Genomic DNA, 24,250 nt, shown 5'->3' with positions numbered 1-24,250 from the left:
TGCAAGGCATTATATGATTCTATTCTGTGCTACCAGTTTTAGGAGAATATTAACATAACACTCTTTCACCTATAACACAGTTCCAGGCCTCCAGCCTCATTTTAGCGTAATTCCAAGGTTCCAGGGTAATTGTCCAAGTCTTTTGAAAGCTGCTTTCTTGCAATGCATTTTTTCTACATTCTTTGTATTTGCCAGAATGAACAAAACTGATTTTTGTCAGCTGTCAAATGGAGCAAAATGTCAGAGGGGAAGAAAAAAAAAAAAGCTTTTTCCATACGTACTTTCAATTCTTATAACAAAAGTAAACGATTAGGCCATTGGTTGTCTGCTCTGGGGAGAGGTTTATGTTTCCAATCTTGCATAGCACACTCATATCTAAGCAGATTGGAAACAGTGCTAGAGTCAACAGGAAGATTGGCAATTTTGCTTTATTCAGATGGAGCCAATAAGCTATTGGCACATCGGGAACAGCAGCCTGAAAATTCTAAATCTTTTAGAAGTGGCCTCCCTCTTAGGTGGTATCCAGTGATTTGAACAGGCTTTTTTGGCATTTCCAGATGAATTGTGGGATGTGCTGTTGTTAAATTGCAGGTCATGTTTGTGAGTCTGAGGCACACACACACAGCCTGTCTATTCCACTGCGGGACTTGTTCTGCCAGCACTTCTCAGCTTTGACCTGCTAAGTGATTCAGACTGTTTATTTAATCACAAGGTTGAGTCTCCTTTAAGTTAAAAAAAACTACCACTTAGGCAAAATATGGCAGATCATAGGGTGGTTTATAACCATCTTAGCCTGTAAATTCAAACCAATATTTTTTTTTATCAGAATTAGATCAGTCCTGCCAGTTCAACTTTCCCTTAGCAAATGTTATTTCTATGACACTCTAAGTGTTTTTATTTCCACTGAAATTGACTCAGACTACATAAAGCTACAGTACATCTGCACATTTTTGATACGAAGAGCATTTTTTTTAGGACCTATCTTTAATTTGTGTTTTAATTGTACCATGTAGTAACATAGCTTCATCCTCCAGAATGGTCTCCTTCCCCTTCATCTCCCACAAGAAAAAAAAAAATAGCTTTTGGGAAATCTCATGGACCCAAATGGTGAAAAGATTAACCTAGAATCCAAAGCAACCTGATCTGCTGCTATTTCACTGGCCTTTATTTGCAACAGCACATAATGTTTATCTCACAAAAATGGGCTTCCTGTATCCCAGCCAGTCAGTTATGTTGATTGTGAAGCTCAAGATTTTTACTGTCCTGGTAAGGTAGCCCCAGATGCTGGGCTTGTGGCATATAAGTAAATACTCCCTAAGGGTGGACCTAATTCAGGTGTTATTTTATTGGCATTGGAGTTTGGATCCTCATTCTCTTTTGCTCTTATGGATGAAGGTAGTTACCCAAGTAACTCTCCTAGTCATTGCTAATGTGCTGGTATGTTTCAGAATCATTTGGGGGTGCCTGTTGAAAATGTAGAATGCTAATTCTTGCCTCACTCCAGTGCTGCCTAATAGGAACCATAACTGCTGCTTTTAGCACAGCTTCCTGGGTTCTTAAGAACTCAGGATCAAGAGAAAGATCTAGCTGCAGCTTTACCTAGTATAAACCAATATTGACCTCGTTTATACTCAGGACTGGTGTTCATTCGGCCTGCACACACAGGTACAGCTAAAAAAAAGTTGTTAAAATATCCAAATATTTCCAACCTAATTGCTAAGGGACCACTTCCCCAGGTTTTTTGAATGCCTCATTTCCATGCCAGCTTCTTCACTGGAATCCCTCAGGCCTCCTTCCTCCCCACAATCCACCAACTGAAGGGTTAACACCATGCACAGAAATTCCCTTCAACTCAGCTTTCTCACTGGGTCTTCTCTCTCAAGATTTTATTCTCATGGCCATAACAATAAAATATTTGGTGGTTAATCATCAGTTCCATCTCCTGGTCATATTTTCTTCTGAGCTCTAATCTCAGATAGCTAACTGCCTGGTGGGCATTTCATTGGCACCTCTGTAGCAAATTAAAGCACAACTGTGTCAAAGAACAAATTTGTCATCTTTCTGCCTAAATTCAGCTCCTTCCTCAACTTCTATCCTGATCCCTGATTCTTATTCATTCTGCCACCATTGCCTAGACAACTAAGCACAAAACTGAGTCATTCTTGACTCCCTGCTCTCTCCATCCAATTAGTCATCCAATTAGTTGAATTTTACTCTAAAATTTATCTTACATCCATCATTTCCTTTCCATTCCCACTGCCACCACTTCACTGCAGACTCATTGCCTCACTTTTAAATCAACAATAATTTCCTTCAAACTTTCCTTCATCTTTTTTCCTAATTTTTTCCTTCATGCCACCTCCAGATGAATCCTTGTGAAATATTTTGATCATGTTATGTTTCTATTCAAATCCCTTCAGTGGGTCACTTTCCTATAAAGAAAGAGCCAAGTGTCTTGAACTGGCATGTAAAAATTATATTACTCCCAAAAAACTGTCTTAGGTCTCTCTAGTCTTTTGTGGCAGATATTATATTAGATATTACAGAATTGAACTACGATTCATCTAACACATTTGACTTCAACAGACAAGGGCTGAAGTGATGCGGCCAGGATAATAATCCAGTTTTCCTGACTCTTTCTTCTACACTATGTTCCTGCCAACCCCCCCATAGAAACTGCAGGCCTAGCTTTGCCAAATATCTCCTTTGGCATCTAGTCCTTGATGTCTTTCTCTCAGGGATGATGCATTATGTTTTCTCTTTCCATCTCCCTATTGCTTTTACGAAGACTTGTTCTGATTCAATTCTGCCCTAATCTTTCTTTTTCTCGTTACATTAGGGACCTTATGTCACCTTTGAGTTGCCTAGTTGAAATTGGATTTAAGTTTTTGCATTTCACCTCAAACCACAATACTTCCTCCCTCACTCTCTGAGCTGAAGACTTTGTTTTCTGTTTTATTGGAAAATATTGGGCAATCTTAAGAGGACTTCTATACTACAGTGGTTCTCAACCTGGGATGCACCCAAGAATCTTCTCCGTACTAACAACACCAAAAAAGACAAAAATACAGACAAAAAATCAATACCCAGTTTGGAACCCAAATCAATTAATTAAGAAACTCAGGTGTTAGGTGTGTATAGGGGGTAGGCATTAGTATTTTAAAATATAATCTAGGTGATTCCCATGTACACTCAAAGTGAGAATTACTGTTCCACAAATTCTCATCACCGTATTTATCCACCTACCTGTATCTCTTCTCACATACTCTACCTTCTCTTTGGAAGAAGTCTGTGCTCAAAGTTGAGGCCATCCCCTCCACTTGTTTACAAGATCCCATTGCCACACACCTCCTCATAGTATCACTCCAACATCTAGCCACTCTTCTTCCCTTCTTATCAACATACAAATATTCTGCGGTTTCCCCTATTTGGGAAAATAATGAACAAACTGACTCTCTCTAATTCTCTGCTCTATTTTACCACAAAACTTTTCTGCATCCTTACAAGAAAATTATTTTTTAAATTGTCTCTAGTGATTTCCATGTTGCTAAAACCCTATCATGAATTTTCAGTCCTTATCTTCCTTAATATTAGTGTTTAATTCAGTTGATCACACATTTTGCCTTGATACACTTGCTAACTTTGGGTTACAAAACCCCCATGCATTCCCAGATCGCTTCTTGTCCTACTGGCTGTTCCCTCTGCTAGTTCCTTCTCTCTGTCTCTAAATGTTGGAATATGCTAGGGACCAGCCTTGGGCTTTTGTTCTTTATCTACGCTTATTCCATTGGTGATCTCATCCAACTATTTTTTTAAAAAAAACTTTATTGTAGTTCAATTGAAGTAAAATAAACTGCACATATTTAAAATGTACAATTTGATCAGTTTTGACATATGTATACACCCGTGAAATAATAACCACCATCTAGATAACAAACATTTCCATTTCCCCTCAAAAGTTTCCTTATGTCTCTTTATAATCCTTGCATCCCTTCACTCCAATCTACAGGTAATCATTGATCTGATTTCTTCACTAGGGATTAGTTTCCATTTTCTAGAATTTTACATAATTGGAGTCATGCAATATATACTTTTTTGTCTTGGCTTCTTTCATTAAACATAATGATTTAAAAATTCACTCATGTTGTTGTATGTATTAATAGTTGATTGCCATTTATTGCTGAGTAATATTCTATTGTTTGGATAGGCTATAATTTATCCATTTAACCATGCTAAAACTGCTACAAGGATTTCGTATAAGTCTTTAAACATATGTTTTCATTTCTTTCAGATAAATACCTAGAAGTGGAATTGTTGTGTTGTATGTTAAGCGTATGCTTAATTTTTAAAGATAACTGCCTAGCTTTTTTTCACGGATAGCATGAGAATTTCAGTTCTCACGTCCTTGCCAAGACTTTAAGACAAACTATGGCCTGAGGTATCTTGTTTGCCACCTGTTTTTGTAAATAATATAGCTATGCTCCTTCATTCACTAATTGTCTATAGCTGCATTGATGCTACAGTGGCAGAGTTGAATAGTTTTGACAAAGACCATAAGGCCAATGAAACCTAAAATATTTACTATCTGGTCCTTTTATTCAAAAGAAGTTTGCTAAGGCCTGCTTTATATGGTCTTTTAAAAAATTTCAGCTATCTCAATGGGTTATAGTAGTATCTAATTGTGGTTTTAATTTGGTGACTAATGAGATTAAACATGTCTCCATGTGGTTGTCATTCACTTATCTTCTTTTGTAAAATCTCTGTTTCAATCTTTTATCCATTTGCATTTTTTTTCTGTTTTCATTTATTTCTTATTAAAGTATAAGAGTTTACTGTCTACTCTGGAGTCAAATCCTTTGTCTAATATATGTAATGTGAATATTTTTCCTCCAGTTAGTGGCTTGCATTTTGATTTTCTTAATGACAATTTTCATATGATAATAGATTTTAAATTTAAGAAGGTCCAATTTATCAGTTCTATTTTTTATGGTTAATGCTTTTAAAATATCTATCTAAGGAGCTATCAACTATGCCAAACTTAAAATGATTACATCCAAGTTTTCTTCTAGTTGTTTTATAGGTTTATGTTTTACTTTAGGCCTAGTGTCTATTTGGAGTAAATGTTTGTGTATGATGTGAGGTAAAGGTTAGCATTTATTTATTTATTTTTGCTTATGGAGGTACAGTTGATCCAGCAAGATTTATTGAAAAGGCTTTTCTTTCTCAAGTGAACTTTCCTCTGTCAAACTCTGTCAAAAATCAATTTACCATGCATGTATGAGTCTTTTTCTAAACTTTATTCTACTCCACTAATATACATATCTATCTTTTGGGCATTATCAAAGTGTCCTGATGATGGTAGCTATATAATAAGCCTTGAAATTAGGTGAAGTTCTTCTTTTCCAAAATTGCTTTCACTATTCTATACTTTTTGGATTTGCACACATGCTTTGGAACATTTTGTCATTTTTAACAAATGCATGCTGGGGTTCTGATTGGTATTATGTTGACTTCACATAACAAATTTTGAGAGAATTGCCATGGAAACAATTTTGAATCTTTCAATCAATGAATATCACATGTCTTTCTAATTGTTTAGCCTGTCTTTAATTTCTCCCAACAATACTTTTCTGTAATTTTTAAATAAAAGATCTTAGATGTCTTTTATTAGACATATGCCTAAGTAGTGTTAAAAGAAAAACTTCAGTCAAATTAAATTTAAAGGAGTTTAATTGAGCAATGAATGATTTGCAAATTGGGCAGCCCCTAGAATCACAGCAGATTCAGAGAGACTCCAGGGTGCCTCATGGGCAGAACAAATTTATAGACAAAAAAAGTAAAGTGACATTCAGAAATTGGAAGTGAGTTATGAAAACAGCTGGGTTTGTTACAGCTCGGTCTTTGCCTTATTTGAACACTCAGTTTTGAACACTATACTAGTAGTTTGAACACTCAGCAGTCTGTGAGTGGTTGAAATGTGGCTGCCGGGATTGGCCAACAGTCAGCTATTATTACAGATGCATACTTCTAAGTTAGGTTTTCAATCTTGTCTACCTATTAAGTTAGATTGCAGTTCATCCACAAGCACTCAAATATAGAAGTATGGAGTCCTTTTCAGGCCATATTTAGTTTGCTTTAACAATTCCTCCCTTTTGGTCATTTTTTCAATTTTGATTGATTGACCAAAACTTTAGTAATTGATGTCACTATCACCATTGTAAATGTACTTATTTGGTCTTGCAACTCACTGGGAAACAGAACAGTGAGTTTTGCAAAGGTAGGAACAAGGACTGAGTAGAGGGTAACTCCTTATACTGGAATGCCCTGTTTACAGGAGAAAAACAAAACCTTGTTTGTCCTGGTCTAGGATCTTTGTGTTTCTTTAAAGTCTTAGTGTGATTATGTCATATTTAGCATGAGTGACTCCATTTTTGTTTGATTTGGTCTGTTAGGGCCTAGTGCATGAGCTCAGTCCAAAACAATGGCCTCCCATAATTTTGCTTTAAAAAATTACCCGCTTTTTGGCCAGGTTTTCACTTAGGTGAGAGTGTGACTAAAACTTAGGGCCTTAGTACCACTCTCAGTTGACATCATTTTGTGTTTCTGGTCACAGCATGTGATTCATAGGTTACAGTGTCCTCATGATCACACATTTCTTTCAGCTCTTGTCATTCCAGTTGAAGACGCACCATTTGACATTCTAGAGATGGCCGCATGCAAACATTTAAAACCTTTAAGATAATACAGTGCACCAGGGAGACTATTATGACTATCAGGAGGATAAAAACCAAGAGTTTGGCATATGCTTCTTACCTGGGGTTCCCATAAACAAAACCACCTAAAATCAAGTACTTTAAAGAATGAGGTAGATGAAGAGTCTACTCACTTAACTAAGCAGACTCTTTGTTAATCCTCTACAACTGAATCTCTATAATACCTGATTTTCTCCATAGGCCATAAGTGTCAACAGGCACACAGATACTTTTTTGTTTAGCCAATTCTATTCTTTAGCATAACTTTCACAAGAGAATTTAAGGTCTGTGGTGTAACCATGGCATTTACAGTAGAATCTGCTATAGAGCCTATTATGAGGGATACATTTCTAATCATTGCCTCTGTTATTCCAAACTTTGGAAAAAGGACCTAACAAATGATGTCCTTCTCTTAGAGAAGAGCAAAGGCCTCCTTGGCAATGTTCTCTTTAACTCATGATGTGGGTTAAGAGGAGTGAATTAATGTTAACTTTCTGACTGATTATGAGGGAATGTATGTACCATTAAAGTTTCTCACCTACATTGGACCTTCATCCTTTACCTATCAAAGTATAAGATTATCTATGTATAAGGCTGGCTGCAAAATCCTTTACAAATAAAAGTATACTCCATAAGTGCACACAACAGACCCCCTTTTTTCTTTTTTCTTTTCTTTTCTTTTCCTTTCTTTTCTTTCTTTTTTGAGATGGAGTCTCACTCTGTCACCCAGGATGGAGTGCAGTAGCGCCACCTCAGCTCACTGCAACCTCTGCCTCTGCTGTTCAAGTGATTCTTCTGCCTCAGCCATCCGAGTAGTTGGGATTAGAGGTGTGCGCTACGATGCCGGGTTAATTTTTGTATTTTCAGTAGAGACTGGTTTTTACCGTGTTGCTCAGGTTGGTCTCGAATGCCTGACCTCAAGTGATCCACCCGTCTTGGCCTCCCAAAGCGCTGGAATTACAGGCATGAGCCACCACACCTGGCCCCCTTTTTCATTTCTATTGTTCATAGAGGCATAAACAAGAAAAAATATTCAAAGATAAGAGTCTCTTAATAGAAGAAGTCTTGATTTGTGATTTTGGGAAAGCTGTTCACATCAAGGATGCCATCTTTTTCTTGGAGAGACTTCCCTGATTAGCTTTACCTTAAGGATTCCAATGGGTGTACAGTTCCAAGAGTGTGGAAGGACCCTTCTCATTTGCGAGATTATGAACCCAAAGTTCAAAGTTCCAAAGTTTTGCTGCAATGTGGATGGCAAGGACAGTCTTTCTCTGACATTCTCAGAAGATCCAGTCTTCAGGTTCTAGATTGGGAAGAGGTTGATTGTCCATAAAAGAAACTTTCTTTACCTGGTAAAAATACACTGTGGCATAATAACTTAGTGTTATGACATTAGCCTTCTTGCATGGGAGAGCTTTTATACAAACAGAAAATATGCATTGAAAATGACAATTGAGTGAAATTCCTTTATAAAATGTTTAAATGGCCCATCAGGTAACCAAATATTCTAGAAGCTTTGATTGTTTTCCCAGGAATACAGGACAAAACATTGGTTATACACTATTTTAGCAATTTATAAGTCACCACACCAATACATTCAATTTGGATTATTTTATCTTTTTTATGCTGAGTCATGGAATAAAGAACTTTTAATAACAAAAGCTGTAAGGACTCAGGAAGGACAAGGTGGCCATGCTGATTCTCCATGAGTCCATGCTTAATTAACATTAGACTTTTATACCTTCTTGTATACCAGTTGGTTCTCCAAATTAGGTGCACAGCACTGACAAATGATTGTTTATCATAGGTAATTTGACTTAGACCATGGAGTTCTTCAAAATGTATATCTAAACAATTTCAGTATCAGCCGATTTAGCATCAAAATCTGGTAAAGTATTTTCTTGGTATTTAATTTTTGTTCTACTGGGATTAGCAGTTTAAAAACCCAGTCTGTCTTTTCATTAAAGTTCCAGGAATTATTACCCTGTTCAAATAATATAATTCCCAAGTTATTAGAAATCTGTATTTAAGAGTGCCTTTTAGGGTCCTTTCCCTCCTTCATGAACCTACCAAAAGACACCATATTCTAGGATTTTGCATGCTTGTGAAGTTTTCAGAAACTGCATCAGCATTAAGCAAATAGCTATGGAAATGACTTTAAATAGTTATAGTTAAAAATACAATTGACAATGAAATTTGGTTATTTCTGTGGTCTACAATAACATAATAACCATAATTATGATCAATAGCATATACTCAGACATATTAGAATTTTAGAAATCTCATACAATTTTAAGACATATATTAATATGATTCACTAAAATATACCCTGAAGAAGATTAAAACTTTGTGTATTGTTGGCAATGCTTCCCATGAAATTGAACATGTCAAATAATTCTGTTTACCTCTTTTTTGGATGCTTCAGAGGCTATCTGTAGCATCTTAAAGTTAGAGGTCAGAAAAGACAATTTTGAAGCTGAAATTTGATTTTGGGAAGCCTATTAAATATGTTAAAGGTTTAAAATTCTTGATAATGTGAAATACAATTCCAGGTTACCATAATCATTCATTTAGCCAAAATGATGACTCAAAAAGTTTTAAAAAGGCAAAAACCTTTACCATTGATAGAGGGAAGACAGCTTTCCAAATAATTTGTCTCTTGTCTTTCCTTTCTTTTTTCAGTAGTTTATTCAAAAGGCAAACAAAAATCTTTCATTATCTTTTAATATTACATGAAAATCTTGTTCAAGAGAGAAAGCCGAATTTCACCCTTGTATTAGTGTACTATTAATGTCAACCTTGATTTTTAATTAAACCTTATAGACAAATCTTTCCAATCTTAATCAATTTGACCATAAGGTGAGATTCTCATAGACCTTGTACTCTTTACAAATTTTTGCTAATGAGCAGATAAGTGCTTTAAGAAAATGCTGTTTGTGTTTTTATTTTGATGTTCAATTTATGGAAAAAAATGGAAAGACTCTTTTAAATTTAGTTAATATGTTCACACACAGAATGTTTTTTAAAAGATTAATTTTTACAAACCTTTAACAACTGTTCAAACCTTTAACTTATTCTTCTCTAATTTAAAACAATTTAACCCTCTAAACTAGGCAAAAATTTACGTTCCCATACCTTCTTGTAATCTTTCACCAAAAACACATTTCATTCTCCTCACATACCTTGCATGTAAAACTATTTTTTTAGTAGTTTTAATCACATGTGATAATGGTAACTCTTAGCAACTTTTTTTTTTTTTTTTTTTTTTTTTGAGACAGAGTCTTGCTCTGTTGCCCTGGCTGGAGTGCAGTGGCGTGATCTCTGGCTCACTGCAAGCTCCACCTCCCAGGTTCACACCATTCTCCTGCCTCAGCCTCCCAAGTAGCAGGGACTACAGGTGCCTGCCACCATGCCCGGCTAATTTTTTGAATTTTTAGTAGAGATGCGGTTTCACTGTGTTAGCCAGGATGGTCTCGATCTCCTGACCTCATGATCCGCCCACCTTAGCCTCCCAAAGTGTTGGGATTACAGGCGTGAGCCACCACGCCCGGCCAACTCTTAGCAACTTTTACTTTCAGTGCATAAATTTCCTTTCATGAATCCTTTCGCAACTTACGCAGACCATCTACAACATGCTTGGACTTTCTGACTTGTCCTAAATATACTTCTTTTTAAACAACCAGTTATTTTACTTTAGGATATTTTACCTGAGTAAAGGATGGGATTGGGTTAGAAGCTTATCCTTCAGGAAAGTCCCTCATGGTTAAAAATGGATTAAAGATGACAGGGCCCAACTGGGGACAAGTTTGAGTCTTGCCAGTTCAATATTTGGTGGTAAGTTAATGGTCCAAAGAAGGTAAGCTGAACAATCTTCAAAAGTCTAAGAAGCAGTTTATGACCTTAAAGCACTTAGCAAACCTAATATTTGACCTGCCTAATTTAGACCAAATATCTCTATTTTACCAATAATCATTAAACCTGTTTTTATTTCCCTGAGATTACTAAAATTATACGAACTAAAAGGCATTACACTTTTTATTTTTCTTTCAAAATTTCAATTTAAGCACTTACTTTTCTTAAAGCCAATTAACTAGCTGGGATTAATCGTGCGTGCTATGATGCATGTGTAGTATGTAACTACACATACAGAAGATTTAGTAGTTGTAAGGTTTTTCATTTGCCAGTTTCTACATTTTTTCTTAATTGGATTACTGGCTTCAGGGTGGAGTTCTTGGAAGAACAGCACCAGGAAAGCCTGAAGCTTCTAGGGCCTAAGAAGCAGGCACAGCTAGAATGTAAAAACAGATCCCCAAAATTAAGGGTCCCCATTTTTATACCAGATCCTGGATACCAAAAAGAACGGAGCCTTAGATTCCAAGAGAGATCTATCCATTTCCAATTCCTGTTTTTTGGTTTTTTTTCCCCACAGTGGGGTCTGGTGCCTCCTGTTTGTCTCAAGGAGTCCCAGGCTGTTACAGCTTGAATATCCACTTTTAATGAAGCCAACTTCTAACTATAGTACTTTTTTGAAAAAGTCCTTTTAAATCTTTTATTACTCAAACTTGCCTAGGCCAAATGGCTAATATTTCTGTGCTCAGGGAAAAGAAAATTTAAGATAAGTCATGGAGGGGAAGAGAATCAACAAATGGTAAAGGTCATGCGGATATCAAACTGGAAGTACTCATTTCCTAAGCTGGGAATTGAACCCTGAACCCGGGCTACCATTGTAAAAAGAGAAAGCAGGGCCACATAGTGACAAGGTCAAGTTCCCAAGGATATGATTGACCAGTTTGCTGCACCGTCTTGAACAGCAGGCATATGGGGTCCTGGGCATGCATTTTATCCTAAAGTATCCCTCTTTATGACAGAACAATACAGAAAGACACACAAAGCATGCCAGATTTAGTATAGCTTAAGATCAGCCTCAGAATTCTTTTTTGTATTAATCAAAACTTTACAGAGGAGATAAACAATGACGTTTACCATTCATTTAACCAGTTTGCACACAGAGAGAGAGAGAGGCCAGAGTCTGAATGGTAAGAATTTTTTACCCTTTTGCCGGCATGCCAGGCTTCTGGGTTCCCTTTCCCTGAGCAGCCCTAGTGACCCTAGGAAAATAATCTTTTTGTTTGTTTGTTTCATGGAACCACAAGCAAAAGCCTCTCAATTTTGCAAGTTGCCACCCAAAGGATTGCATGGGGTAACCCAATTAACATTGTTCATTCTGGCCAGAGCAAAATACATGTGACAAAACATAGATGTCAGCCACTGTGCTTAGCACCAAATATTGAACTGGAAAGACTCAAACTTGCCCCCAGTTGGGCCCTGTCATCTTTAATCCATTTTTAAACATGAGGGACTTTCCTGAAGGGTGAGCCTCTAACCCAATCCCATCCTTTACTCAGGTAAAATGTCCCCCATTACTTATTCAAAGTCAGCCAACCTGGGCTGCAGTCTATTTCCTTCAGATTGGGATTCCCATGCCTAATGTATAAGCCAAGAAAAACTTGTCTTTTCAGAATTAAGGATCCCATATCTACCTAATATATTGGCTTTGCTCTCAGGTTCCCTTAATTAACTTACTGAATTATTTTTCTTATCTAAGCACACAAGGAAAATGAAACAAAGGGGAAGAATGCAAAAATCCCCTTACATTTTTAAAAGCCAAATTTTACACCTCTACGATGTTATCATTTGTTACCAGTTTCTTTCTGACCCAGTCAGATGTAAGAGGTCTTTAACTGGATCCAAGCCCATTAATTACTGGATCAAATCCATTCCTGGACCCAGTCCAGCTTCTGTCATGACTTCCAAACCCAGTTTAGGTCAGAAATTTGCTCAAAGAAATTTGGAGAGCTCAAACCACAAATCCACGGAGCTCTGAAATCCAAGAGAGAACTTACCCATGATCTCCAGCTGCTCTGAGAGATCAATGGACACAAGTTGATCCTGTAGGTACCTTGCATGTTCACTCAGTGCTCCTGGAAGTCGTTAGAAGCTCTATTTCAGACCCCACTTCTGACACCATCTGTTAAAAGAAAAATTTCAGCTGAATTAAATTTAAAGGAGTTTAACTGAGCAATGAACAATTTGCAAATCAGGCAGCCCCCAGAATCACAGCAAATTCAGAGAGACTCCAGAGATGCCTCATGGTCAGAACAAATTTATAAACCAAAAAAAAAAAAACAAACAAGAATGACATACAGAAATTGGAAGTGAGGTACAGAAACAGCTGGATTGGTTACAGCTTGGCGTTTGCCTTATTTGAACACAGTCTGAACACTCAGCAGTCTATGAGTGGTTAAAGTATGGCTGCTGGGATTGGCCAATACTCAGCTATTGTTACAGCAGGTACTCTTAAATTAGGTTTTCAATCTTGTCTACCTATTAAGTTAGGTTGCAGTTCATCCATAAGGACTCAAATATATAGAGAAGTATGGAGTCCTTCTCAGGCCATATTTAGTTTGCTTTAATAGTAGGTAGCATGATAAATTTTTTTTGCCATTCCTATACATTGCATTAGTTTTGATATGTTTTCCAAATATTTGATGCTAATATATAGGAGTGTAATTTATTTTTGCACATTAACTTTATATCTTGTGAACTGTTTGTGTTCATTTGTTAGGTCTAGTTTTTATTTTGAAGATTTCCTGGGCTTTCCTAAAAAAGGAATCATATCATCTGCAGATAAGGAAAATTTTAATTCTTAATTTCTGATCTTTACAATTAGAATTTCTTTTTCTTGCTTTCTTGCAATGACTAGGACTGCCAGTATAGCGTTAAATAAATGTTACAAGTTAGCATCCATGCTTTGTTCTTGCAGTGTTTCAATTATTTACCATTGTTGACGACATTAGCGACATTAGCAGTAAGGTTTTCATAACTTCTCTTTAATTAGTTTGAGAATGTTTTCTGTCGTTTCTAGTTTCCTTAGTTTGTTTATGAATGGGTGTTACATTTTGTCAACTGCTTTTTCTGCATCTATGGAAAAGATCCTGTTTGCCCTTTAGTCTGTTGATACAGTGAATAACATCAATTGGTTTTCAAATATGAAACCAAATTTACATTCCTAGAATAGAATGTACTTGATTGCAGTCATTTGAATTTTTGTATTTGTATGTAGTGTTATTTTTCCTTAGCTGCTTTCAACATCTTTTTCTTAATCTTTGTTTTTTAGCAGTTTATGATGTGTCTTGACATAGTTTTCTTTGAGTTTACAGTATTTGGGATATGCTGAACTTTTGAAATCTATAAATTTATATTTCATCAAATTTGGAGAGTTTTTAGCCATAATTTCTTCCTATTTTCTTTATTGCCCAATCTCTCTCTTTTCCATGGGACTACCTTACAAATGCACAATCAGCGGATATTGTCATACACATCCCTGAGGTTCTGTTGATTTTTGTTCATCTTCATACATTTGTTTCTCTAAGTTTTGACTGCTTTCGATATTCTACCTGCTTTTGTTTACTTCTTGTTGTCCTCAGGAAATTGTCTGCAGCATTTTTTCTTTAGAGTTTTTAGTTGTAATCAGAAAAAATGTTGAATTGTAGTGGATTTATGCTGCCCCAGGAAAACCATACCTCCATTATAGTTGTATGGCTTTAAATACCATCCTAAACCTGAGACTGCCAAATGAATATACTCAATTCAGACCTTTCCCCTTCAATTCCAGGTATTTGTGTCCAATTATTTGCCTGACATGTCTAACTTTAATGTCTAATAATCATTTTAATGTAAACTACACAGAGCCCCTAATCCACCCTCAATCCCTAAAACCCGCTCCTTCATCCCTTCGGTTTCTTTGGAGTCATCTCTAACTCCTTTCTTTCACATGCAACGTCTGAACCATCAGAAATCCTGCTTTCTCTATTTTCAAAACCCTTGAATATTTCTGTTACCCACCCCTCATTATCATCTCTGCCCAATCCATTAGCATATCTCACTTGGATTATGGCAATTGTAGTCAGACTGATCTCCTGCTCATCAATGTTTGTTGAGTTAATGGTTCGTCAGCCCTAAATGCCTAAGACATTTGCAGAATATTTAATTGCTGGGACTTGGCTTTTAGTGTCAACAAGTAAATGACTGAAAAGGTGAACATCACTTTCAGCTTCTTGGATCTGGAGTTATAAATCAGGGAGTAAAAAATCCACAATTCTTACTAAAATAGGTTGGGACTATGTCCTAGGGCTCAGCCTAAGTGATACTCCTGAAATAAAAGTTCTTTAGTAAAGATGTCTTCATATAAATCATGTGTTATATTTGCCTTACTCAGAACTGGGCCACACCCCATAACTGGGAGTGTATAATACCCCTGAGTGGGAAGAGCATTTAACTAGAGTCTTGTTATCAAATATTTTTCAACTTTCTTTGGTGTTTGGGAAGCCTTGGGCTATTTGATTGACTTGTGTATTTATTAGTGACTCTTCGTAAGAAGAGCTACCAATTGTATCAATCGAAAGCTATAAGGATCCTTAGAGAATTTTCTGAAGTTACATATGCCCATTTACCCACTGTCTTCCTGTCCGCTAATACCAACATTCTGGCATGTCCTCCAGAAGGAATCTCCTAATCTCTGAGAGATGGAAACATTTGGAAAACTTCCGTAAATAATTTTTATAACTATAAAAACCTTCTTCCCTTACTCCAAACAAATTGTGCACCACTGGTGGTAATGGTGATTTTTTTTATGGCTTTGTTCAATTGCTTACATATATATGTAGAGTTGCCTTTTTTATATTAAATTGTAGAATCCACAGAAAAAACATTTATGAAATTTATGTGCAGAAAGACTGCAAATATTGGAAGATTTTATGACCCGCTATACATGATAATGACAGTTCTTATTCTTTCTTTTTAGGGAAAAAATGTTGTTTTCCTTTTTCTTTTTTATTTCTTAGTCTCCATAAAGAGATACAAGCTTATCATGTTTGCACTGGGATTTTTTTGTCTTCATTTATGCATTTATTTAATCATTCAGAAATGTGTGGTTGAATAACAATTTTTATAATCCTAAAGACCATAAAAATCAGAAGTGAAGATAAAAGGTAATTATTTACCCCCACCTCCAATCCAGTTAAAGAGCTTTTCCTAAGAGTATATTATCTATTATACAAGGTCACTCCCTCAAATATCTTTAAGTTTTCTGGCCTTTTTTATTTTTGACGGGAGGATGAGTTAGGATAATCTACCTAACATGAAAAATAATTTAAGAGCAAACAAGGGATTCAGAACAAGATTGGGTAATATATTTTTAATGGAGGAACACACTAGTGCACATAAAAATTAGAGAGGATTATATGTAAGTAACAAGAGTAAGAAGCAGCATTTGATTTTAATTTTGAAGGACAAGAGCAAAAACATTTAAAAAGCTAATCTAATTTTCTACCTTAAAATTAGAATTATACAACAATTTTTTTTTTTTTTTTTTTGAGATAGAGTGGTGCTCTGTCACCCAGGCTGGAATGCAATGGCATGATCTCGGTTCACCACAACCTCCACCTTCTGGGTTCAAGTGATTGTCCTGCCTCAGCCGCCCAAGTAGCTGAGATTACAGGCACAGGCCACCACATCCGGCTAATTTTTGCATTTTTAGTAGAGACGGGGTTTCTCCACGTTGTTGAGTTCCTTACCTCAGGTGATCCGCTCGCGTCGGCCTCCCAAAGTGCTGGAATTACAGCTGTGAGCCACCATGCCTGCCCATTCTTTTTAATAAATAAAAATTCCATGTAGTTTAAAGAGAGATAAAGGAGGGCTGGGTGTGGTGGCTCATGCCTGTAATCCCCGCACTTTGGGAGGCCGGGGTGGGCAGATCATGAGGTCAAGAGTTCAAGACCAGCCTGACCAACATGGTGAAACCCTGTCTCGACTAAAAATACAAGAGTTCCCCGGGTGCATGCATGTGCCTTTAATCCCAGCTACTTGGGAGGCTGAGGCAAGAGAATTGCTTGAACCCGGGAGGTGGAGGTTGCAGTGAGCTGAGATTGCACTCCAGCCTGGGCGACAGAGTGAGACTTTGTCTCAGAAAAAAAAAAAAAAAAAAAAAGAGAGAGAGAGATAAAGGAATGGAGCAACTAAGAGACTAAAGAAAAACCAAACTAACGATATCAGAAGCTGATTAGATTAGTGAAAGGGAATACTAGACATTAAAATAAGAAGACATTGAAATTAAGAGGAAATGATATGGAGAGAATAGGAGAGAGGGAGAGCTTGAAGGCAAAGAAAGAAGGAACAAGAGAGCAACCATCTCTAGCCAGTTCTGCTTCTGATTTTCACATCTCCTCTGGAGGAGCTCTTTTCCTCCAAACCCTCATCTTACTCTCAGTCCTGCCACTGTTTCCCACCAATTTTCTTTACTAACTTAAATTCTATCAAAACAAACTCAGTCTAAATCTCTAGGCTGCCCATCTGTATTTCAGCCAGCAACTTTTAGGATCTAAATTAGTTATGATTTTTTCTCCTCTAAAAGCTTGAACACCGCAGTAACTGGGTTAGTTTAAGGCTTTGGTTGTACTAGATTATCCAAAATAAAGAGTGTATTGTCATTAAATCAACAAAGGCTTCTTTGAAGTCTGTGAGAGAATTTGATGGGAAACCACAATTCTTGATTATTAGGAAGAATCCTATATAATAAAACTTCTCTTAAAATCTATTATATGCTCACTTTGTTCTAGTTACAGAACATTTCTCTTTTCCTTACCACTTAGTTCTTCTAGGCTTATAACTTCCTGGAAAACCCATGTGAGAAATTCCAAAGTGCTATGTTTATAAGAGCTGTGTTCACAGGAGCTCTGGATAGTTGTTTAAATGTATTTGGATTTGAATGTTCACACCTGTGAATAAGCTCAAGCCAAAAAAACAACTATGAGAATCCAGAAACAAGGAAAAGCAGTTAAAAAAAAACTGGAGCCTTCCATTTTTATTGAAAATAAGATTTTGAAATTGGGGATTGGGATCAAAGATGAACCATCATTTTAGAGTTTCTTTTGAATGTAGACCTGTGTATAGATCCATTCTAAAACCTGCAAATCATTTTGAAACTTTATGTAGATATAGCCCATGTCATAGTAATTGAATACAATTCAGATGAATACTCAAAGACAAAAACACGGCTACTTTGAAAACAATCCAGTCTAATATTCTTGCTTTATTAAAGGTCAAGTGCTTAAAAAATTAATGTACTATACAGCTTCACTTAAATAGGATTAAATAAAGGACAGATTATAATCTAGATTGTACATGTGTAATGTTTGATGATTCATGTATTTAATTAAATCAGTTAATTAACTTTATCCATATGCACACATATAGATGTACATATATAGCTTTTGAGCTCATATTTTGAAACACTACCTTGGGACTACAAATTAGAGATTACTATGCAGAATTCTGTTTGAATATTTAGAAAAAAACAAAATAGCTTCTATTAAGAACACTATAATTTAAATATTATTAACTTTTAATGTTTTATTTTTAAAAGTTGTATTGAAATTATTATTTAGTGGTAATAACAGAGATGGAGACATGTAAATCAGTTATATTTTCAAAACAGAATTGTAAGATTTGTGATGTATTTTATCTGGGTATAGTTGATGCAGTAGGGATATAAAAATGATGTATTAGGTTCTGGCTTGAACATTTGGGTGGATGGTGGTTCCATTTAATTAGGTGGGAAAAACTCGGGAGAATAGTCCAATACTTGGAAATATGGAGAATTACTTAAATGGAAACTAAAAAACACGCTAGTTCAGAAAGAACACACTATACAGAAAGTTAATTTCTGTATGGTGACATTAGTGATCTGGCTACCTATCACTTGTCGTGTACTTTACTGAACATTTTATATACATTATCTTTTTCAACTATGTCAACAATCCCATAGCTTGATAATGTTCTTTATATAAAAGAAGGCATCAAAGCTTGGAGAAGTAAAATAATCTGCCTAAGACTAGTAAATAGTGGAGCAGAATTCACATTAAAATTTGGTGGACATCAAAACTTACCTTCTTAGTGATTAAGCTATTTCAAATATCATAGTAAAAAAAGATAACATGCTACTCATCTATATTAGTTTAGCTTACAGATCAGGAAGATAAACATAGTTACCCATTTATGGAGAAGGGAAAAAATTATTTTTTGACAAAGAAGGATTTTCATGGTAATTCTGGGTAGGGAGAGACCACTAATACCTATCTTGAGCTTAAAGAAAACTTGATTGATGCCAGTTACAAATCCTGTGTCACAACCAGCGAAAAAATAGAACAAAAAGTCGAAGGATTCTCTTATCTACCCTTGATTAGACCAACAATCATGGTTATGCTTTAATATTGCTCACCAGAAATTAATTTTAATATGTCGGTTAATAAGTTATGTCACTTAATTCTTAAATTAGTATTTGAGTGTGATCTGAAGAATTCTTCAGAAAATAATTATTTCGGAATTCACTGGAGTACAATCATGAATCCAGATTGGCAAATCTCTGGCTAACAGATCTGACATTCAGCTCTTTGCTAAAACACATTTGCTGAAACTAATAAAGCAACATTGATTATTGAGAAGCAACTGGGTCTGGTGAGGTAATAGTACTTAATTTGCCATCTGCATCTATTAATTGTTGGCTGTGAGACTTTGACAATTAACTTACAATTTTTCAGCCTCTACTTTTTTGTTTGTAAAACAAGGATGATAATTCTGTCTTGCAATACCTGTGAGGATTAAAGAGAGTGTGTGTACAGCAAGTGGTAATATAATTATAATTAATTGTTATTATTAGAACAAAGATCACAATGACAACAATAATGGTAATAATTATTATTATATCTCAGCAAAAATGTGGCTAGGAGAAGGGACTCTGGAATCAGAGAATTTTTTATTCACAACTCATTTTGGCCCCTAAATCATCTATAAAATGATGATATTATCCCATCTTCACAGGATTATTGTAAAGATTATGTGAATTAATCAATAATTAAGTTATTAGAGTCATGTCTGGCATTTAGAAAGTGCTCAATAAATGTTGCTGTTGGTATTTTTATTGTTATATTAGAAGTAAATATAACAATTTTATCAATAATAAATCTTAATAGAAAATAGCCATAGAAAAATTACTGTTAATGATAAATGGTAAGTTTCTTTCTTCTTTTTTTTTTTTTTTGAGACAGATTCTCTCTCTGTCACTCAGGCTGGAGTGCAATGAGTGCAATGGTGTGGTCTCGTCTCACTGCAACCTCTGCCTCCTGGGTTCCAGAGATTCTCCTCCCTCAGCTTCCCAAGTAGCTGGGATTACAAGTGCGTGCCACCACACCTGGCTAATTTTTGTATTTTTAGTAGAGACGGGATTTCACCATGTTGGCCAGGCTAGTCTTGAACTCCTGACCTCAGGTGATCTGCCCACCTCGGCCTCCCAAAGTGTTGGGATTACAGGCATGAGCCACCACGCCCAGCAATAAATGGTAAATTTCTTTAAGAAAAATCTTAGAATTACCTCTTAAACACACCTCACTAGTCTTGGTGAATCTGCCTCAATTTCCATGACAGTGACTAATCTTTTCCATGACAGTGACTAATCTTATTTTGATGTTTTTCAGTTTCCACATTTGCTTTTGTCTTTAATTAAATTATGTAAAGGAATACACATAAAAGTGCTTTTAATGCACTAAAGAACAAAATAATTTAAAAGTATCATTAAAAGAATGTTAAAAATTATAATGAAACATTCTATAATCTATCTATATCGATTTATCTATCTGTCTAACTGCCTATCTTTTTTTAAATGTTGAAAAGAACTTTCATGTAGCATATTATTCTGTACTTAAAATAATGGTGTAAAAGGAATAGGTGATAAGGCTGGGCACCCTGTCTCTACTAAAAATACAAAAATTAGCCAAGAGTGGTGGAGCATGCCTGTAATCCCAGCTACTTGGGAAGGTGAGACAGGAGAATCACTTGAACCTGGGAGGCACAGGTTTCAGTGAGCTGAGATAGCACCATTGTACTCCAGCCTGGGTGACAAGAGTGAGACTCCATCTCAAAAATAAAAAATAAAATAGGTGATAATTATTACCCCCATCTAATGACAAAAAGAGACTAATTAAAATTTTCAGGCTTAGAAAACTCACTGAATGGCAGAATGTTGTTTGCAGATCCGCATTTCTAACATGCTTTTCCTCAGAGTGAATCTGCTTTAATTCATATTTTGCATCTGCCTTGAGCCTTCCATCATACCTACTCATTCCATTTATTTAATTTTTTCATTCATTTATTCATTCTGTTCATTCAACAAATATGCATTATAGCCATCTGGCATACCCAAACCATCATAGATATGGAAAAACTTATCAAGAACAACGGAATAGGAATCAGAAGACCTGGGTACAATTCTTGGCTCTATTGTTAACTGTCTGCCTGATCTGAATCTTCCCCATATTGATGGATAGTCAAGCAGGATCTTAAATCAAACCTAGCAATCATGCCATCTCCTTCTTTGTGAAACTTCCCAAGAACTTCCTATATAAACAATTATTCTGTGTTTCTATCTCCTATCTCATATACAACCTGCTTCATGCTGCATTGCGCAATAGTACTTGCCCTGCGTGAGCTGGATTTTCACAACAGCAGATTAGGGAAGTGGGAGGAGAATAGGCAGGAGGAAGGAAAGGCAAACCAGACAGGAGAATAATATGAGTAATATGTGGAATTGGGACCCTATGAGTCAAGATTTTTTAAAAAATTGCAACAGAAGCCCTACTCAAACTGGCCAAATAGCATCTTTGTGTTAGTCAAGTTCTTGTGGTTGCAAAAAGCAGACTTACTCAAGTGTTCTCAAGTAATATAAAGATTACTTTAGGAATATAGGTGGTGTGGTAGGCACAATAAGACCCCTAAGGAAGTCCTGTTCCTAAACATCAAAAACTGCAAATATGTAATGTTGCATGAAAAAGGGGAAGTAAGGTTGCCCCTTTATTAAAGAGAATTAAATGGAATTATGGTTGCTAATCAGCTGAATTAGAGATGGTGAGATTGTTCTGAGTTGTCTGCACAGACCCCCCCATTATCACAAGGGTCCTGGCAAGTGAGAGAGGGAGAAGAGTCACTGTCTTGGTCAGAAGGAGATTTGAAGATGCTCCACCACTATCTTGAAAGAAATGCAAAAGGCCATGAGCCAAGAAATGCGAGCTGTCTCTGGAAACTGCAAAAGCCAAGGAAATGAATTATTTCCTAGAGGCTGCAGATGGAACACACTCTGCCAACACCTTAATTTTAGCCCACTGAGGCCTATTTTTGACTTCTGATTTCCAGAACTGTATGATAATAAATTTGTGTTGATGTAAGCCACTAAGTTTATGACAGTTTATAGTAGCAATAGGAAATCAATATAGGTAATAGTAAGACTGCAAGCATCTAAGCCATACATCCAGGCATGATAGAAACTCAAGAACAATGGGATGGCCCAGCCTCAAGAAGACCAGTCTCCCTGGGTTTTGAATGTAGAACAGTTTCTTCAGTGACTAAAAAGTCCTTTGAGATCCAGCTCTAGGTATTGGTTTATCTGTTGCCTTTGGTATAGAAGAATTTTGTAGATAACCTTGTTCCTTATCAATAATATGAGTTTGTCTTTCTGTGTTGGTGCCTTTCTCTCAATGTCTTTCCAAATCTAATCCCAGTGCCAGCCAGCCACCTCACCCTTTCCTCTGCTTACTCATTGATTGTGCTGGCTACAGGCCTTTGCTGCTTGCTTTTGTCAGTCTTTTAATTTGTACTCTTCTCTACCAATAGCTCGCACTCTCTCTCTCTCTCTTATTATGACTATCACCACATGAGGGACTCTCATCAATTCACTTAATCAATATTGGTCATAGAGGGCAGAGCACCGGTATCAGGCAACCTCAGCAGATGCCAGCCAGTTGCTTTATTGGCTGCTCTTGGATCAGACACCTACCAGTGGTGCAATCATCTTGGCAGATGGAGAAGTGCTGCAAGTTACAAAACGTGGCCACTGAGGGAGCTTACCCAACAGGGACTCTGTGTGTGTGTGTGCACGCACATGCACATGTTCGATGCTTGACACTTAGAACAAAGTAGACACTCTCTTTTTTATTATACTGATTAAAAATATGGGTTTTGGAATGGAACACCCTGGATTCATATCTTGGCTCAGCTACCTACCAACTGTAAGACTTCAAGCAAGTTGCATAACTACTCTTAAGTTCATATTTTCTCATTTATAGAATGGAAATAGCTTTAGTAATGACTCATAATTGTTGTGAGGATTAAATGAAATAATCCAATTAAGGTGATGCGCATATAATTGATTCTCAATAAATGCCAGATGCTATTGTTATTTTTATGGCGTATGTTATTTTTTCTTGTGAGGATTAAATGAAACAGTTTATATTCTTTACTGCTACATGTGACAGTCTTGTCTCCTGAGTAAATCATATAATTCTTGGAGGCAGGGGATGTTATTTTATATTGCTTTGAAATCACTCAAAGTAACTTATGCAGTTTGTTATATAGATGTTGCCCAATTTATTCCCTCATTCAGTCAATATTTATTGAGCATCTATTATGTTCCAGAATCTATAAGTAGACACAGAGGTATGAACATTAATAAGATATCAGATCTGTCCTCAACGGACTCCTCAATGTTCACTGTGTTAGGGAAAAAAAAGAAAAGAAGGGATTGTGGAGATACATGAGAGGTAGACTCAACTAACCCACTTGAACTTTGCGATAGAAGAAAAGGAAGCCACAGAGATGTTATGACCTTACAGATCATCAAATTCAACTCCGTATTTTTATAGATGATGAAACTGAGTTTACATACACCTGAATCTTTCCTTTAGGATCACTGTGGACCCTTTTGCCACAGCCCATCCAGGAGTATGTGAGGACTTTGGATTCATTTAGAAACAGATGAGCTCTCCCTGTAAGAATCTGTCAGAGCCCAATGCATGGTATATTATTAAAAATCTACTTGCCAGAGAGTGTTTGTCCAGCATGGGCCATCTTGCCATTAGCTGGAATTATGAACACTAGGCCAGCATCCAATGCTTCAAAAGCTCTGAGATGTGGTTTGACATCTCAGTGTCTTTTCTGTTAGAAGAAGATGCTATAAATGAGAAACTTTTCCCAAGTCTGACTAAAAAAGCCAATACATAATCATGGTGACTTTCTTCAGTCTAGCCCATGGGTATTATAGCAGAATCATTATTTACCCAGAGCCAAAGTATTTACCTACCATGCTCTCAAAGAGACCATAATAGTCTAATAATCTTTTGGTTAATTGTGTAGCTGAAGGCTTTATGCACGTCTTTAAAATGTGTTTTTTTGTTTTGTTTGTTTTTGTTTTTCACCAGGCTGGAGTGCAGTGGCGAGATTTCAGCTCGCTGCAACCTCTGCCTCTTGGGTTCAAACGATTCTCCTGCCTCAGCCTCCTGAGTAGTTGGGACTACAGGTGCGCACCACCACACCCAGCTAATTTTTGTATTTTTAGT

At 36.4% G+C, this 24,250-nt stretch overlaps 1 long non-coding RNA gene across 1 annotated transcript; it reads right to left on the bottom strand.

Moving 5' to 3' along the window:
• Positions 1-821: 821 nt before the first annotated feature.
• On the bottom strand, positions 822-13,086 carry LOC129135760 (uncharacterized). The gene is made up of 5 exons (XR_008536812.2): positions 12,957-13,086; positions 12,656-12,780; positions 7,897-8,055; positions 7,637-7,750; positions 822-3,424 (listed from the first exon to the last, which is right to left on the bottom strand). It is a non-coding gene; the product is annotated as an uncharacterized LOC129135760 (long non-coding RNA).
• Positions 13,087-24,250: the final 11,164 nt, after the last annotated feature.

Source organism: Pan troglodytes, chromosome 7 (assembly GCF_028858775.2).
Source record: "Pan troglodytes isolate AG18354 chromosome 7, NHGRI_mPanTro3-v2.0_pri, whole genome shotgun sequence".
In the NCBI taxonomy this organism is placed as follows: Eukaryota; Metazoa; Chordata; class Mammalia; order Primates; family Hominidae; genus Pan; species Pan troglodytes.
Note: the sequence above shows the minus strand (reverse complement) of the source record. Positions and strands in the feature narration are given on the sequence as shown.